General features: G+C 40.8%; 1 pseudogene; it reads right to left on the bottom strand.

Annotated features, from left to right (window-relative positions):
* Positions 1–14,192: 14,192 nt before the first annotated feature.
* Positions 14,193–16,188, bottom strand: LOC140504235 (ETS-related transcription factor Elf-3 pseudogene; annotated as a pseudogene).
* Positions 16,189–17,303: the final 1,115 nt, after the last annotated feature.

Raw genomic sequence — 17,303 nt, 5'->3', positions numbered from 1 at the left:
CAAAAATTTAGGTGAATTTGAATAGGGTATGAGAAATAATAATGTAAATGAAAGTCTTAAACATGTTAATGTTCATGTAATTAAAATTAAAATGCAAACATGTTAATGTTAATGTTCATATAATTGTTAGATAAGTAGTCTTAAACTCCAATTTCAAGTTTGTTTTAAGTTTATATGATTTAACTATTTGCATGATTTTGATGTAAATCTTTTTTTTTTCTTTACCAAATCTACTTGAATCACCTTACATATTCATTTGAACCAAAGAAAAACGGAATATACAAACCTGGGTAAAGAAGAGAAGGCTCCAAGCTGCCCAGTACAACTAGGAAGCCTGGAGAAGGGAAACAATAAAACATATTCTGGGCACACTCCAAGGGAGGATTAACCCACTGAATTAGTGTTTAGGTAGTTTCCCAATAGAGCAGTTTTAGTTTGGAAGGTAGGCTAGGCTGCTGGAGTTTGAAGGGACAGGCAGGATTGCCTAATACCTAAAGGCATTAATGTCCACCTCAAGTGACCCTTAATGATGGAACTCAGTGCCAATGGAAACTTACAAAGGGGTCAGGATTGAGAATGGGAGGGAAATGACCAAAGTTACAATAACCCAGAAACCTGCATATGTGAAAGGACCATGAGAGACTTCATTCCCTTCTCCCTTCCTTCCTTCCAGCCATGGAGAAGAACTGTGGTTGGGAGAGAGCAGAGTTTGGTTTAATAAAGACAAACATGATTAGGTTGTATCCATCATTTTGTTTCTCTTAAAATCTGCATGGAGCTACAGTATTGGAACTGAACTCATTTTGGGATTTGGGTGAACATTTTATATACCATTTCAACAGGGGTTGATGTCATCTGTTGAGGTTTAGGGGTACTGGAACCCCAAAATAGCAACCTGTAGGTCCTGCCCGAATGAATTCAACCTAAGCTTTCTTTCAGCCAAAGATAAGATTTATTAAAGATCTGTCATATTGGCCAGACTCTTAAGGAATCTGAACATTTGTATAGCTAATGTAGCTATAAAATATAGCTCAGATTGGATCTGAGTACTTTCCAGGAAGCGTGATGAATATGTACAGAGCAAGTATGGGAAGAATCTAGGAGTGGCCAAATAGTCTGGTGACTAGAGGAGGAGTCTAGGGAGGATCTTGATAGGAGGGGCTTGTAGGCTGGGGTGATTGGTGGTCAAACCACCTGGACAAAGAAAATGGGGTTTAGATAAGATCCGGGGTGGGAAGTACTGGATCCAATTCAGAGGCAACAGACAACGAAAGGCTGGGCTAGGTAAAGGGTAACAGAGAATTGGGTTTAGGGATAATGAAAGGTCAGTTGAAGGGATTATAGCCTGAGGCTAACACCAGATCAGGTGGAGAAATTCAAGGAGAGTTCAAGGTGGGATTTTCCAGAGCCTCTAGACAAATGGGACTGAAATTCTTTTTGGGGTAAGGGGCAACGGTCTCTGCATGGGCTGGTACCCCTTAAACCCTGTCATCATTTTACCTCAAAATAGAGGAAATACTTTTTTTTTTATCAGACTAGCTGAAGGATTTGGATCATCTAGACAGAAGACTGTCTCCACTCAAGCCTGAGCGGAACACAACGGGCCTCTCCACCTTAGATTATATTACTACTGAATTTGAGTTGAGGTTTAGACTGGATAACAAGACTAAATTCAGCCTGTATACTCGATGTGTGCGGAAAATATCTACTACCCAGGAAAGTAATATCTGAGATCAAAGAAACAGCTTTGACAAGGTTATGCAAATAGAGACAGAAACCTTTCCCTTCCCACACCTCCTACTGCCACCAAAGCTGTATTTTATTCTCATTCTTATTGACAACAACAGGATGTCTAACTGATTGTGTCTTGAAGGAGGCCTTCAATGTCTTAGAAATTTCTTGCCCAAAGAGAAATTCTGATCTATCCAGTCTCAAAGAAATGCATTTCCCACTAGAACAAACTTGATCTTTGGAAATACCTGAGACCTCAAAATTAACATGTTCTCTCGATTTCCATTCTGCCTAATGCTACTGATTGGCTATTACTCTAAGCAGTCCTGAAACATCCTAAAAAACCAAATCTCTACCCCAGGAATATGAACTCACTGTTGATGTGGATACAAATGGTATTCTAACAGTTAATATTAAGGGTTACTTTCCCAGGCTCCCTGAAGGGGTTTGAGGCTCTTTCTATAGCCCATTCTGTAACTTGGGGGTGTCTTAATGTCCTTTCCCCTTATCTTGAAGCACCATGCAACCTGTATCAAAAGAATTGCTTTTGTCTCCTTTATCCTGTGTTCCCTATCCTGTTATTCATCTTCCTCATCCTGTGTCATGACAATTTTTTCTCATCTTGCAAGCAACCATCTTCCTCATCTTGTTTGTTCCTATGCTGTCCCTAATCTTCAGCTGTAGAAAACAAAGGAAAGAGTTCTGTTTCCACAGGGTAGAAACTCCCAGGTTTGAGTGGTAATAGTCAATCAGAGTTGTGACCTAACATGGTCAGGTAAAAAAAAGTCAGAAACTTGTAAGAGAGAGCAGGGATTAAGCGTCCACAAAAGTTGTTAGCCCCTAAGATTACTGAATAAAAACTGCAGGTGACCCTGACCAATCAGAAAATGGGTAGGGACTTTCAGAAAAACCCAAGAAGCAGAACTGTTCCAGCTTAAACCAGCTGGGGTCACTCACAGGGCAACCTAAAAATCCAACTGTGCTTGCTTAATGACATACAATGGGCATGTCAAAAGACTGTGACCCAAAAGAGAATGGACCAATCCGTCCTCTGATGGGAGGATCTGTCCTGCACTAACATTATAAAAATGCCCTCACTTCTATATCTGTCTCTCTCTCCCCCTTTTTGAAGAGGGGTGGAGTCTACTTTGACCAAAGTGTTCAAGTCCTCTGAATTCTACTTTAATAAATTTTCCTTGATACCTTTGTGTGGGATAAAAAGACCCTTACTCAAAATCTTAAATAAATGAAGAGGCTTCTCAATAAGAACAGAAAGAAAAAGATTTATTACAATTATCGAGAAAGGGACATCCTTCCACCAGGTTGGGGAATCTGGTGGAGGGAGGCAACTTACAGAAATTGAAGCACAATTTTATACCCTAAGGCAGAGAATCCCACCTCCCCACTATCCCACCTCTCCATTGGCTGGGAGGTGGGCTTACAATCTTAGCGCCAAAAACTAGGTAAACCCCGGGAAATTTTACCCTATTCCAACACAATTACCTCATCTAACTTGACTGCTGATGTGACTTTAGCAAAGAGGGGAGGGGGGGGTAAGCGGGATCTGATATTGTTAATGTGAAACAAATGAAGGGGAGCTTCCAAGTTTCAGTTACACTTCACAGCACTATTACAAAGAAAGAAAGGGGGGAGAGACCCACAGATCCTGGATACCTGAAACTCAGGTATCCAAGGAGGAAGGAGGCCGTACAATCAAAAATTCTTATCTAGAATTTTACTATTCCCCATATTTTTATTTGAAAAAGTCTTCACAAAATCCTTATCTCACTCACCTTTCAATGTCAAGCGTGTTTCTAACACAACCCTCATCCAACCCTAAAATCACATAATCATCCTGAACATCTCTATATAGGCAGAACTACCCCAAATATTGGGGTTTCTTTTCACTTTCTTGCTGAGGAGGCACGTGATGTTTTTTCACATAAAATATCAAGTTTCCATTGGCTAAAAGAGAAGGTCTAAGTGAATTCTTTTACACCTGAACCTGCTCTCCCAACTCAAAACTATTAGTGAGAGGAGATTTCTTAGCATGCTAATAATTCAGATATTCAGAAAGCAGCACCACTAGGATATAGATCCTGTCAGGTTAAGATGGATAGTTAGGTATTGTGGTCCTGACTTGGGCTAGATGGATGATGTGCTTGTGGATGAGTGCATGGACACACCTGTTTAAACATGAGAATTGAATCTGAGGACAGAGGCTAGCTAGAGGCAGTGGCTGTATTGAGTCTAAGGGCTTGAGAATATTGGGGCTGAGGGAAGCTTTCTTAGGATTCCATCATTAACACAGTATACATTTTGTTTCCTTCCCTCTCCCCCCTCTCCAACCCTATTTTTCATCTTCCTCTCTTTATGGGATCATAAATTTAGAGATGGAAATGTGTGGGGTACAGAGACCCTTATCAATGAATCAGAGACTCAGAGATGTTAGCAAAAAGAATAGTTCATTTGTTGACTTTCTCAAGAAACGGCTCCCTCAGAGTGTTTGAAAGATGGCACCAACTGAAGAGAACAGAGCTGTGTTTAGCTCAACAGATTATGTATACCCTAACTGCAATCCCTCCTCCCTAGCCCCCTTCCTTAGGGCTCATTGGTGCAAGCCCTGAGGGTACAATCTACTCATGGCAATCTGCCCCAGCAACAGAAAACAGACAGTTTTCACACATTAGCCCCCTAAAAAAGGAGGGGGGAGGTGTTATTGCTCCCTGCTATGTGCCCAAAAATAAGGGGGGGAAGGCTGGGAAAATACAGAGGGCAGTCTGGGTAAGTTAAGGGGGTGATCTTGGGAAAATACAGAATATGTTGAAACATTTCTTCTACAAGGTCAGCCTGTTGTAAATGTTTCAACTAGACAAGAAACAATTAACTCCTTGAAGAGGTTTCACTCCTGAGAGAGTTCCTCAGAGATCATCTCTCACAGAAGGAACCTTTGAGACCAACTAGCTCAACCTATTTACACATGAAGAATTTAAAGCTCATAGAGGGTAATTGACAGCTTAGGAGAGGCACATCAGCCAGTGAGGGTCTTATGACTGTGGATCAAAAATAGGAGACCAGATTTGAAAGTAAGAAAATTTATTAGCATGCTGTCCTCCACTCTTCCTGTTGGCTTCCTACAAATCTCAGCTTAAATTATACCTTCTGCAAAAAGCTTTTCTGAGTCCCCTTTAACATTATTGCCATCCCTCTGAGATTATGTCCAATTTATCTTGAGAATAGCACCCTGACTGGCACACAGTGGGCTTGTTGATTTTAAATTTGTTTTTATTTTGAATTTAAATATGCTTCTTTTAATTCCTTGTATTTGTCATTTCTTACTGCATGATAATTCCCATTACTTTCATATACTATAATTTTTTCAGTCATTCCCCAAACAATGGGCATTCATTTTGTTTCCTGTTCTTTGTTATGTGCTACTATGAATACTTTGGCATATGCCAGAACTTTGTTTCAGTTCTCAACCCTAAAAATGAATGATTAAAGAGTCAAAGAGGTTTTGCAACTGCTATTAACTCCAAAAATACCAAAGAGCTCACATAGGCTATCATACCCACAGTTAACTCTAAAAACTAAAATAACAAAAAAAAGAAAACGAAATTAAACCAAAGAATGAACAGTGGTCAAAAGTACTCATTGAACTTTATTTTGTTGTGGGAGAAAACTAGAAACATGTGCCTCCGTGTGGTAGGAGAGCCACTTTACCAGTGGAGAATGTCAGTACATATACTAGTGGCTATGCAGTAAACTATAGTTCTGACAATGAGAGGTAGCAATGAGACAAATTTGATTTATAGCAAGACTTCATGTCTGGAACATGGGTACCATAGCTGCTTGTCTGAACTCAGGGGTCAACTGGTGCTGGTATGAAACAATTCTTTAATTTTGCTGAGGTTGAGATCATCCAGAGAGTGAGCACAAAAGATTTTTATGTCAAGCTCAAGGTACAACTTGCTTTCTGGGCCTTAGCTGTGGAAAACAGGGTGTCTCCTAAGAGTAAGAAAAGAGGAGTAGAAAGAAAGGGATGGTCTCGGCATAGGGATCCTGACATGGTCTTTGATATTATCGGGACTATATGCCCAGTGGTGGGATTGCTAGATCATAGGACATGCTCAGTTGTATGATTTTTCTTGTATATTCATCAATTAATCATCAAACTTTTATTGACTGTCTACTATGTGCCAGGAACATGCTACTGATTATGTTCTGCATCCTTTCTGGTATAGTACTTTCCTACCCCCTTCGTGGGTTCTAAGAGAACATAGGATTTTAGAACTGGCTGAGATGCGAAAGATCAAACCCAACCTTGTAATTTCACAGATGAAGAACCTTAGACCCAGAAAGAAAGAATAACTTATGTGGGAGCACACAGATGTTAAGGTCTAAACTCAGGTCTTCCTGACCCTAGTTACTATGAACTAACAGGAGTCTCCAGTCATATATTCTCTTTAGAAAGGAACCAGAGCAAATGTATTAACAGAGATAGCCTGGGTGCATAATCAGTCCCTCTCCTCTGTTTCATGCTCTAATGGATAGCTTCATTTTGCATAATTCCTAATTAAAATTCAGAAATATTTGACTATCCTACAGCTCCATCAAAATGACATCATCAAACCTATGTATCCACAGTTGTCCAACATTAACTGTTCCCATCTTCGCCAATTTGCTTGGCATGAGGCAAAACTTCAGAATCATTTTAACCTCTCTCTTTTTCTCTCTCTCTCTCTCTTTCTTTCTCTCTCTCTCTCTCTCTCTCTCTCTCTCATTCTCTCTCTCTCATCTGTGATTTCTTTGGTGTAGGGAATTTTAAGTGAGGAGACCCCCTTTATCAATGGTGACTAACAATTTTTAGAAAGTTTCCTGGGGCGTTGTAAGATTCAATGACTTATTCAGACTCACACAATGAGTATATGGCAGAGGTAAAATTTGACCCCAGCTCTTCATGACTGAACACACAATTTTTTATCCCCATGCCACTATACAATGTTATTTCCTGTTTCATTTTTTTCTTACCATTACCAAGAAATGGGAAGTGGAAGTTAACTCCAACCAGTACAGGTGTAACTGTAACACACTGCCCAACCCTCATTCCATCAGATCTAGTGAGGTACCTTAAAGTACTGTTCACATTCCCCCATGTGATACATTTCCCACTATATCTGTCTGTTCATTTGCAACTGAAAATTATGCATATATCCTTGGAAGGTTTTATCTCTCATTGAAGATGGAGGTTAAGGAGGAGAATGAAAAGAAAATGAGTTATAAATGTGAACACCAGTTTGGTAACAGCCATCCTTGCTCACAAATACAGTTCTTCTCTTGTCAAGAATGGCAGTTCATTTGTTTTATGAGCCTATAACTGTTTCACTTATTCATCCTGGAGTAGCCTGGTTCCCCAAGCTTTCTTAAATAAACATTTGAATTGGTTATTACCAAATGAATGATTCCTCTTACTGGAGGCACTAGCCAGAGCTGTAATATGCTAGTAAAAAATAGCTGAGAAAGTCTCCACTTTGAGAAGGTGGGGATTCCTTATGGATCATTTAAAAAAAAGTTTCATTTTAAAAATGTTGAACATTGAGTTGGAGCCAAGATGGTGGAGTAACAGCAGATATTTCCTTGAACTCTTCTCTTCATAGCCCACAAAATGACAGATTAATTTTCAACCCAAGACAAACTAGAAAGTTGACAGGAAAAGTCCATTGCACCAGTCTGAGAGTGAAGTGTAGTCCAGTGCAGGCTGTGGGGCCCCAGCAAACCCAGACCAGGCCTCAGGGGACTGAATCACTGACAGTAGTGGTGATTTCCAGATTTTTCAACCCACAAATGCCAAAGACAACTTAAAAGGTCAATGGGAAATATCTGTTAGACCTGGATGGGAGAGGATCACAGTCTGGCCTTAGCCCTGGGATGGTGGATGAGGAGGCAGCAGCAGTGGCAGTAGCTGCTTCCAGAGCTCTCAGCTCACAGATAGTAGGGGAAATTGGGCAGTTGATCACAGGCAGACTGCAAGGATATCTTTGCTGGCACTGAGGCAGAAGTCTCTTTCTTTGTCCATGCTTGGATCTGGGTCACAGTCCTGGTTGGTGGTCCTGGGGTGAGAAGGAGCATTAGCATAGTAGAGTTTGTGGTGGCTGTGGAGAGATAATCCTCCTCACAGTTCCAAGGCAGAAAAGAATGCTTGTAGTCACTCACAGACCAGAGAACAGCCAGGAGAGGAGTCAACATCTCTTCTTTGATCATACCACCTTAGAAGAACTAAAAATTTACAGGTCCTTAGAAGTATCTCTGAAAACAGTTGCACAAAACCCCTGAAGCTTGGAACAGTACACCTTCCACACTGTAAGCAGAGCCCTACCTTAACAAAGAGCTAAAAAGTCAAGTAATTAACTGTGGAAATGAACAAACAGTGGGGAAAAAAATCAGACTATAGAATCCTACTTTGGTGACAAAGAAGGTGAAAATATACAACCAAAAGAAAACAATGAAGTCAAAGCTCCCACATCCAAAGCCTCCAAGAAAAATATGAATTGGTTTCAGACCATGGAAGAGCTCAAAAAGGATTTTGAAAATCGAGTAAGAGAGATAGAAGAAAAATTAGGAAGAGAATTGGGAACGGTGCAAGAAAATAATGAAAAACTAGTTAATAGCTTGCTAAAGGATAACCCCCAAAATACTGAAGAAAATAGAACTTTTAAAAGTGGCAAATAGCAAATGAGGTCCAAAATCCAATGAGGAGTAGAATGCCTTAAAAAGCAGAATTGGTCAAGTGGAAAAGGAGGTCCGCTGAAGAAAATAATTCCTTTAAAATTAGAATGAAGCAAATGGAAGCTAATGACTCTATGAGAAATCAAGATATTATAAAACAAAGCCAAAAGGATGAAAAAATAGAAGACAATGTGAAATATCTCATTGAATAAATAACTGACCTGGAAAATAGATCCAGGAGAGATAACTTAAAAATTATTGGTTTACTTGAAAACTATGATAAAAAAGAGCCTAGACATCATCTTTCAAGAAATTATCAAGGAAAACTGCCCCAATATTCTAGAACAAGAGAGTAAAATAGAAACAGAAAGAATTCACTGATCACCTCCTGAAAGAGATCCCCAAAGGAAAACTGCAAATTCCAGATTTCCTAGGTCACGAAGAAAATATTGCAAGCAATCAGAAAGAAACAATTCAAGTGTTGTAGAAATACAATCAGGATAACACAAGATTTAGCAGCTTCTACATAAGAAAAAGCCTTTATAGTGGAGGGGAAGAAGGGGGATGTGAGAGGGAATGAGTGAACCTTACTCTCATTGAATTTGGCTTAAGGAGGGAATAACATACACACTCAGCTGGGTGTGGAAATCTATCTTACCCTACAGGAAAGTAGTGGAGAAGGAGATAAAAGAGGAGGAATGATAGAAGGGAGGGCAGATTGGGTGAGGGGGCAATCAGAAGCAAACATTTTTGAGGAGTGACAGGGTGAAAGGAGAACATAGAATAAATGCAGGGTGGCATAGGATGGAGGGAAATAAAGTTAGTGTTTCAGAATGTGACTATTACAGAAATGTTTTGCATGACTGCACATGTATAACCTACATCAAATTGCTTGCCTTCTCAATGAGGGTGGGTCAGAGGGGAGGGAGGAAGGGAGAGAATTTGGAACTCAAAATTTTGAAAATGAATTTCAAAATTTGTTTTTGCATGCAATCGGGAAATAGCATACATAGGCAATGGGCTATCTCGCCCTATAAGAAAACTGAAGGGAAGGGCATAAAGCAGGGGAGAGTGATAGAAGGGAGGGAACAGGTAATCAGAATGTATGCTGTTTTAGGGTAGGGGGAGGGGAGAGATGAAGAGAAAATTTAGAACTCAAAATCTTGTGGATGCGAATGTTGGAAACTAAAAATAAATAAATTAATAAAAAGTTTACAACTTCCTAAAGAAAAATAAATAAAATAAAAAATTTAAAAATATTGAACATCAATACAACCAATGAGCTTTGCATGGTACTATTTACTTTACCATTTAAATTGATTAATTTACTATTTACTTTACTGTTCAAATTAATTTAAACATTTAAAGCGTAAGAACTTCAAAAAATTCTTTTTATCATGAATTTAACCACTAACAAAACTCGAACATTCTAATATACTAAAAGCCAAAAAGAGGATGGCATATTCAGTGGTAAACTTTTAATATGTGCTTTTTAAAAGAAAATATACATTTCAATTACCTAAGACCTTCAGGTCTTCCTCACATTTACTTTTTGATCTTTGACTTTCCTCTTTGAGAGATTGCCCTGGGGGTGCCATTGTCCTTAAAGGTGTGATTTGAGGGAGCTCTGGTAGATTTATTCCTTGAGGGGGTGGTGCTTAGAGGAATAAAAGGAAGGAGAGGGAAGGGAGGAGGGAAGGAAGGAGAGACGGAGGGAGTAAGGAAAAAGGGAAGGAAGGAGAAAAAGAAAAGAAAGAAGAAGAGAAGGAAGAAGGGAGAGGAGAAGAAAAGAAAGAAAGAAGAGAGGGAAAGAGGGAGGAAGGAAGGAGAGAGGAAAGAAGAAACTATTTGAGCAAAATAAAGTAATTTCTGAAAGTTTTAGAGTGGAATTTCAATGATAGGATCTCATCTCCCTGCCACCCACACTTCACCCAGGGAGGTATGAAACAGCAGGAAAGCAGTGGGAACCCTGCCTGAGATGGGATTGGAAATGACAGAGAAAGAAGTAAGAGGCTTTACTCAAAAAAGGATTTGGCCAAAGACTCCTCTCCCTAATTCATTTTTAGAATATTCTGCTTTTATCTCTCTCTGTATCATTTCTCTAAGAGATGCAATTTTTTGTTATTTCATGATGTAAGGGCCTCCTCTCTTATTCTGCCCTGGGTAACTGGGTAAGGATTTTTTAATCCTCTCCAGGGGCAAGAGCCTGAATAACTTATCTACCTTATGTTCTACCCTCGGATGTAAGCTCCCTCCCCCCCTTTTTTAAACATTTAATTTCTCATGTGCTTATACAGGAAACTCACCAATTAACTTAGATTTAAAAGAAAGAATATATTCAAAGATTCAAGGAAATAAAGGTAACAAAGGATCACTGTAATATGATGGCAAGGGACTATATAAAAAGTGTCTGTTCCTAAAGTATAGCATATGCTATACTGATGGACAGATAGTCTTTAATGTTGTTGAAACAGCAGTCAGGCATGACTTGTGTGGTCAGCTCACTGCATAATCAGCTTGGGATGACATCAGAAGTTCTTTGATGATTAAAAAAAATTAAAGCCATGGAATTAATGGGGTAAATCTGTAAAAAGAAATAATCAATAATACACTACAAAATGAAGGTATTAATTATATTAACAGTTAAAACTTGGAGAGAAGTTGGCTAGAAAGGGAACTCAGAAAGAAGAAAGATAAGGCATTAGTGGGGACTGGGAAAGTTTCCAATATTGTGCCCTCTTCAATGTTTGAAAATTGTTATCTTTGTGTGTTCTTGTATGCTTGGAGCTTTGAACCTTTATTGTAAAACATTCAACTTGACAATATAAAATAATGTCCACATGCCATGGAGAGTAGAATTTTCTTGTATGTAAAATATGTGTATTTGCAAAAAGTAATATTGAAGATGTGTAACTACATTAGTCAGCTGGAAAAAAGCTGCAGAGGTGGAGGGTGATTAAATGCTGATGTGTCCTTGGCATTGAATTCTTTTGGATGAATTGACTTCCAAGGCAATAGTGAAGCAGGATACTTGTCTTCCTGCTTTTGAAGGTCAAGATGAGGGATCTGAAGGGACACAATGGAGTCTGGGGCTCTGTCCATCCCCCTACCCCTATCCTGAGCAGCACTTGATTTATGGGTAGTCGGACAGTGCTACAGATACCTGGGTGGGTGCGTGGGAACATGTGGAAGAACTTGAGGTTCATCCCATTCTAGTGCTGGATAGCAGATAAAGATAAACACCACAAGCTTCTACATTCTGGGGAGTTCTGTGCCTCAGATGCTGAAGCTGGAACCCTAGTGTCCTATTTGCCTGAGTAGCTACAACCATGAAAATGATTTTTTTTAATTGTGCTTTCTAAACCAGTCTTGCTTTAACTGAAAGTATCCAGCTCCCATTTAACTATAAGAGTGTTAGGGAGAAGGAGTATGAAGGAAAGGGAGAAGAAGGAGGGGAAAAAGGGTGGGAGAAAGAGGAGTATAGGGTCAAATCTAGGCACTAAAGTTGGAGGGGAAATTAGAATAGCATTATTATGAGGTTAAACAAATAGCAATCACCCAGAGTATGCATGCATAAGCAGTCTGCATTGTATTATTGTTGTGGTTTCTTGGTTTGTTGTGAGCATTGTCTGGAATGAATTCTCAGAGTCAGACCACCTCTAATTCAAGTAAAGGCTTTTATTGAGAATGATGCCTCTAACAGGCTAAGTTCCAAGAGGAACCAGTAACTTAATAAGGCAATATGGGAAAATTTTATACTTTAATGATACTGATTACACAACAAAAATTATGAATATTAAAAATACAGGAGGGGTTTGTTAAAGGATTAGGCAATGGGGGAGGAGTCCTCCCCTTGGTGGAACTGTGCTTGTGATCACCCACAATGCATACAGAAAAATCCATGGGGGGGGGGCTTGTATGTATGATAATGATATTATAATAAGCCTCTCTACATCATAAATTCACCTAAGGGATAGTTTTCTTTTATTCCACAAGTGCCTATTTAGGGAAAGTTCCTTCTACCATTTTGGGGTCATCATCCTGCTCAGGCATCCTGATGGTGCTGCTTTCTGATTGACTAGCTATTGTTGTCCTGTCTGAGACTAGATGGATGTTATTGTGGTTGAGTGCATGGTCATACCTGTTGTTTCTGTGGGAAATATGAGGAATGAGTCTGGGGGCAGTGACTAGCTGGAGGCAGTGGCTGAGATCCCATCACATGGACATGCCTGCTATGTCCATGAAAAGTGAGTTCATGTGATGAGGACTGGAAAGGAGATGGGATGGATGAAATTCTGAAATTCCCCAAAGACCAGCCTACAGGGGCAGGTTGTGGGATGCCTGGAATGAATTCACGGACTCAAGCATTCTTGAGGTCAAGGTAAAGATTTATTATGCTTTTCAGAGGACAAGAGTTCTTATAGAACCTGAAACCTTAGAGGGGCATAATTAAAGTTCACATAGCATATTCTAAGGTATAACATGTGCCAAATATACTACCTCAGTGATTCAGGGAGGATTTAGGAAGTGGTTAAGGAGTGATCAGTTCTTAAAGGAACATGCATTTTTAGTATCTACTGCTCAGGTATTTTACCTAGAATTCATTGGGGAGGGGGTGGTTTTAGGTCTGAAACATCACTAAGTCAACTAGCAGTCAGGACTGACTAAGTAATAGCCCATGTGCTCTCATCAATGTCTTGTTAGGCAAGATAAATGTAAGAGAATATACATATGTCTAAGTCTAGAATACATAGGAAAGGCCAGTGAATAGTAAATGGCTTTATGGTCCAGTATATAGCCAATTCAGTCACTACACAGATAGTTCAAACTAATAAATTGTTTAGGTGCAGCTGGCTACTGTATCAGGAAGAGAGATCTAGGGCAGGCTGTCCTTGGGCTGGGGAGAAACTGCCTGGCATAGTACTTTGAGGCTAGGGAAAAATGTGATTTTTGAAGAGAAATGTGATTTTAGAATTGGGGTCTAAGTACAGGCACCGAAGCACCTCATCACATGGACACACATGTTGTTTTGGTGAGGCAGGGAGGTGTATATAAAGAAGTTAGGATATTGAGTTGGGGTGGGGACCCTAGGTTGGGACAGTGGGCCTGCTGTTTAATGGAGCCTGTGATTGAGGCTGGAGCCCTGTGATGTGGTTAAAGTCAGATTGTGTGGTTAAATCAGGACTTGCCTGCTGTTCAGTGGGACCCATGAGGAAGTTAGAATGTTGGGGCCGGGGGAGACTCTATTAGGATTCCATCACAAGCACACAAGCACCCCATCAATTCCATCAGTTGCATGTATCTTGAAAAGTAAAGATCACTGGTATGTCAAGCAGTCCTAGGTTTCAGAAATCCTCCTGATTGTCTAGTTGTGCTATGCCATTGTCTAGCTCTTCTGTGAAAACAGAAAGCTCTGATGTATCCAACCAGTTAGTATAGTCATTAGAGGGCCCATGTTTACAGTATAGTCATTAGAGGGCCCATGTTTACAGCATACAATTACAACATTCTTCAATTTGGGGAGAAGTTGGGGAATGATGGAGAATTTTGGCTCTTGCAAAATTCATAGGGCCATGAAGGAGGTCAGGACTCTTAGGCAGATAAGGAACAGGGGCAAGAGGGAGGAACTTTACAAAATGGAGTCACTTTGGTTACTTTGCTATTGACAGAAAAAAATTGTTAATATAATGATAGAATAATTTGTTTTTAAAAAAAGAAAACAAAATCCCCCAGAAGATGCCCTATTGGAACTTTTTGGTCCATTCTGGAGACAAGAAGAGTGACCAGGAGTCCTGGGAACCAGTTTCGCCACCCCAGCCTCTACAGCAGATGTGGCAAAAGGAAGAAGCAAATCCATCCTGGTCCAGGAGAAGGCCATAAGCAGCTGTAACAGCTGAAGTCTCTGTAGTCACTGGCCTCAGAACAATTGTCTCTGGTCTTTATCCTCGTGCATAGACAGAAGGTCAAGGAGTGTATTAGGGGAGGAGTATCAATGAAAAAATAGATTTCTATGTAGATATTACACACTTATATCACATAAATTAGAGAGTACTCTGATCCATGACCTGAGGAGTTCAAGTGTAGGAAAAGGGCAGGCCTGGAGGCAAGACACTGGTAGGTTCTCTCTATGACCTTCTTTCAAGGCCACCCCTTAGCCCCCCAAATACTGCCAGTGCAGGGTTCTTAGGGAAGTGGGTCCTTCGCTCCCATTTGACATTTAGGATCCAGCTCAGGGACCTCTTGCTGAGTTACCATGACTGCCTTCCATTCAGAGGGGTTGTAATTCCAAGAGGAAAAAAGAGGAGGGAGGGGGTCCAACGTCTCCATATCCCATGATAACTGCTGACAACAAACCCATGGCAGGCCAAAGTTCGATTTCACTCCACTGGGACACACTCACTGGCTTCCAGTGCCAATATGGGTACACACTTTTTCTGAAGGGGCTTGGAGGGCTGGAGTCCAGGAGTATCTGAACAAGTCTCTGGTCCAGGGACAAGCTCATTATTTGCCCTGAGTCCCTAGATCATCTTTTGCTCAGTTCCAGCTCAAGACAACTTCTTCTTCCTCCTTCCACTTGAGTTCTTGCCAAATTTATAGACTAGTCTCTGGCCATCAACCTGCTCTAAGATTTCTCATTTGTAGTAGTACCTCATGGCCTGGCTGATTTTCTTATAGGGCATGCTGTTATTTTTCTTCTTCTGTCCCCACAGCTGGGCCACAACCTCAGATCAGAGGAACTTAAAGATGCCTTCTTGCTGGTTCTCCTACTTCATAAGGCCATTGTTGAGCTCTGGGTGGATGAGGATGTCCTGTATAAACTCCCGTAGGTGTGTTCTTCATGGAGCATGTTTACTTTTCTTGCTCTCCAAGCACTCTCTGGTCTCCTTGCTCATCTTTCAGAGGCTTCCTCATTTCCTATTCCCATATTTCAGGTCCACTTCTTTGTAGTTGGAGAAGTTGTCACAGGGAAAAGAGAAGAGTTTGTTGCCTGTGGGATCTAAATCCACATCATTTGCACCAGAGTCTGAGTAGGGACTTTGAGAGGTTCTGGTCACTGAAGTGGAGACATTTGAGTAGCCTGGAGAAGAAGCCCTTGTCCCATAGCAACTGGCCAACCTTGAGTCATCCAACAAATCTTGGCTGAAAGGGCTGCCATGATCAAAGATGGAGTCTCCCATGATATCCTGAGAAATGAGTCCAACCTTCTTCAAGAGCTCAATGATCCAGTTTAGCTCATCAGATGAGCCAGATGAGAGGTCTTGCAGCTGGGCAAAGAATGGGTCCCCCAGTGGTCCAAAGATGAGTCCCAGCTCTTCTAGGGGGTAGCTGCACAGAGTGGAGCCATCCATATTGCGTCAGGAAAAGTCACTGACACTAGTATCATGTTTATTCTTCTCCACCTGGTAGCTGATCTAGTCTAAGACCTGAGTCTTTGACCACAAGTGGGGCAGCATCCCTGACCAGCTGGCTTTGTCTATGCCCTTTAGGGGTACCTGTGGATTGCTCAGGGTCAGCACCTGCTAGTCCCCACCCAAGGTGACTGATGAGGCTGGAGCTGAGTCTTCTCTCTGGCACTGATATAGTTGCTGAAAATGTTGATCTGACATGATGCAGCCATGAGGTTCTCTCTCAGAACACAGAGTGCAGAGCAGCCAGTAGCAGTGTGTAATTCAGATAGCAAATTAACTTCAGCAGGTGAATGAACACAGCAGCTATGCAGCTCTGGCTCCTTTTCTCATTCTGCCCTAAATAAAGCCTAAGGCCCAGAATAATTGTTGATATAAAATGGAACGTTACCTGCCACTCCCTCTTAATAATTGTACTAATATCAGAATTGCAGTGAAGTCCTTGTATTCCTACCCTTAAGATATTTTGATTAGGTTGAGGTGAGCCACACCCTAAGCCTGTGGGACCTTTTCTTGTGAACAAAACCAGTTTGAACCCGACTAGCTTCCAAAGTAGCTTCGGACCTCTTTACCCCTTTCCACTGAAATTCATAGCATGAAGGGCAAAATAGCCAGAATGAAGTGGTTTTTCTTGTTAGGATTGCTGAGGGTGGCTAGCATCTCATGAACAGGCCTTGTTCCCAATCCCCTCACACTTTTCTCTTAAAAGTATAAGAACTTCTCCTGTAAATTTCCTGGTGGGGCATCCCCCAGGATGGCAAGTTTGCTATTCTGTTATATTAAAGACACTTTATTCCTCCAGTAATGAGTTTGATTTATTCAAGGCCTTGATGGGGTACAGACTCCGAGAACTCCCTTCAACTTTCCTTCAATTCCCACTTAATCCGGCTTTTCGTACCCAACTCTGTTACCTTTAATCTAGCCTGGCCCTTTGTCTGTTGCCTTGGGATTATCCCTGCCTGTTCCCCACCCTAACCTTTCATCGTCTGATACCTTCCCATTGGCTCCCACCCTTGATCAGTCACCACAGTCCCATCAAGACTAGTTGGCTCAGGTCTTTCTCTATATAAACTCCCTCTTGCCTCCATGAAGGTGCTCAGATTCTATCCACCTCAGATTTAATCCAGCTCTGATTCTGTCTAGCTGAGATTCAATCTGGCCAGTTTATTAATACTAGTATCACAAATGGTGAGGCTTCTTAAGAATCAACCCAATATGGAGATCTTTAATAAACTTTGTTTTACTTTGGCTGAAAGATGACTTAGGTCAAATTCATTCGGGTAGGACCTGGGGTGTTGGTATTTTGGGGTCCCAAGCACTCTAAACATCAGTATTATGGTTCCCTGACCTCAATATACCTACAATAAAGAGAGTAGAAGTAGGGGGGGAAGAAACAGAAGGAGAGGGGGAAAGGGAAAAGAGAGTATCCAAGTCTACTTT

This window comes from Notamacropus eugenii, chromosome 1 (assembly GCF_028372415.1).
Source record: "Notamacropus eugenii isolate mMacEug1 chromosome 1, mMacEug1.pri_v2, whole genome shotgun sequence".
Lineage (NCBI taxonomy): Eukaryota > Metazoa > Chordata > Mammalia > Diprotodontia > Macropodidae > Notamacropus > Notamacropus eugenii.
The sequence above is the reverse complement of the archived record's forward strand: the minus strand, read 5'-3'. Positions and strand labels throughout refer to the sequence as shown.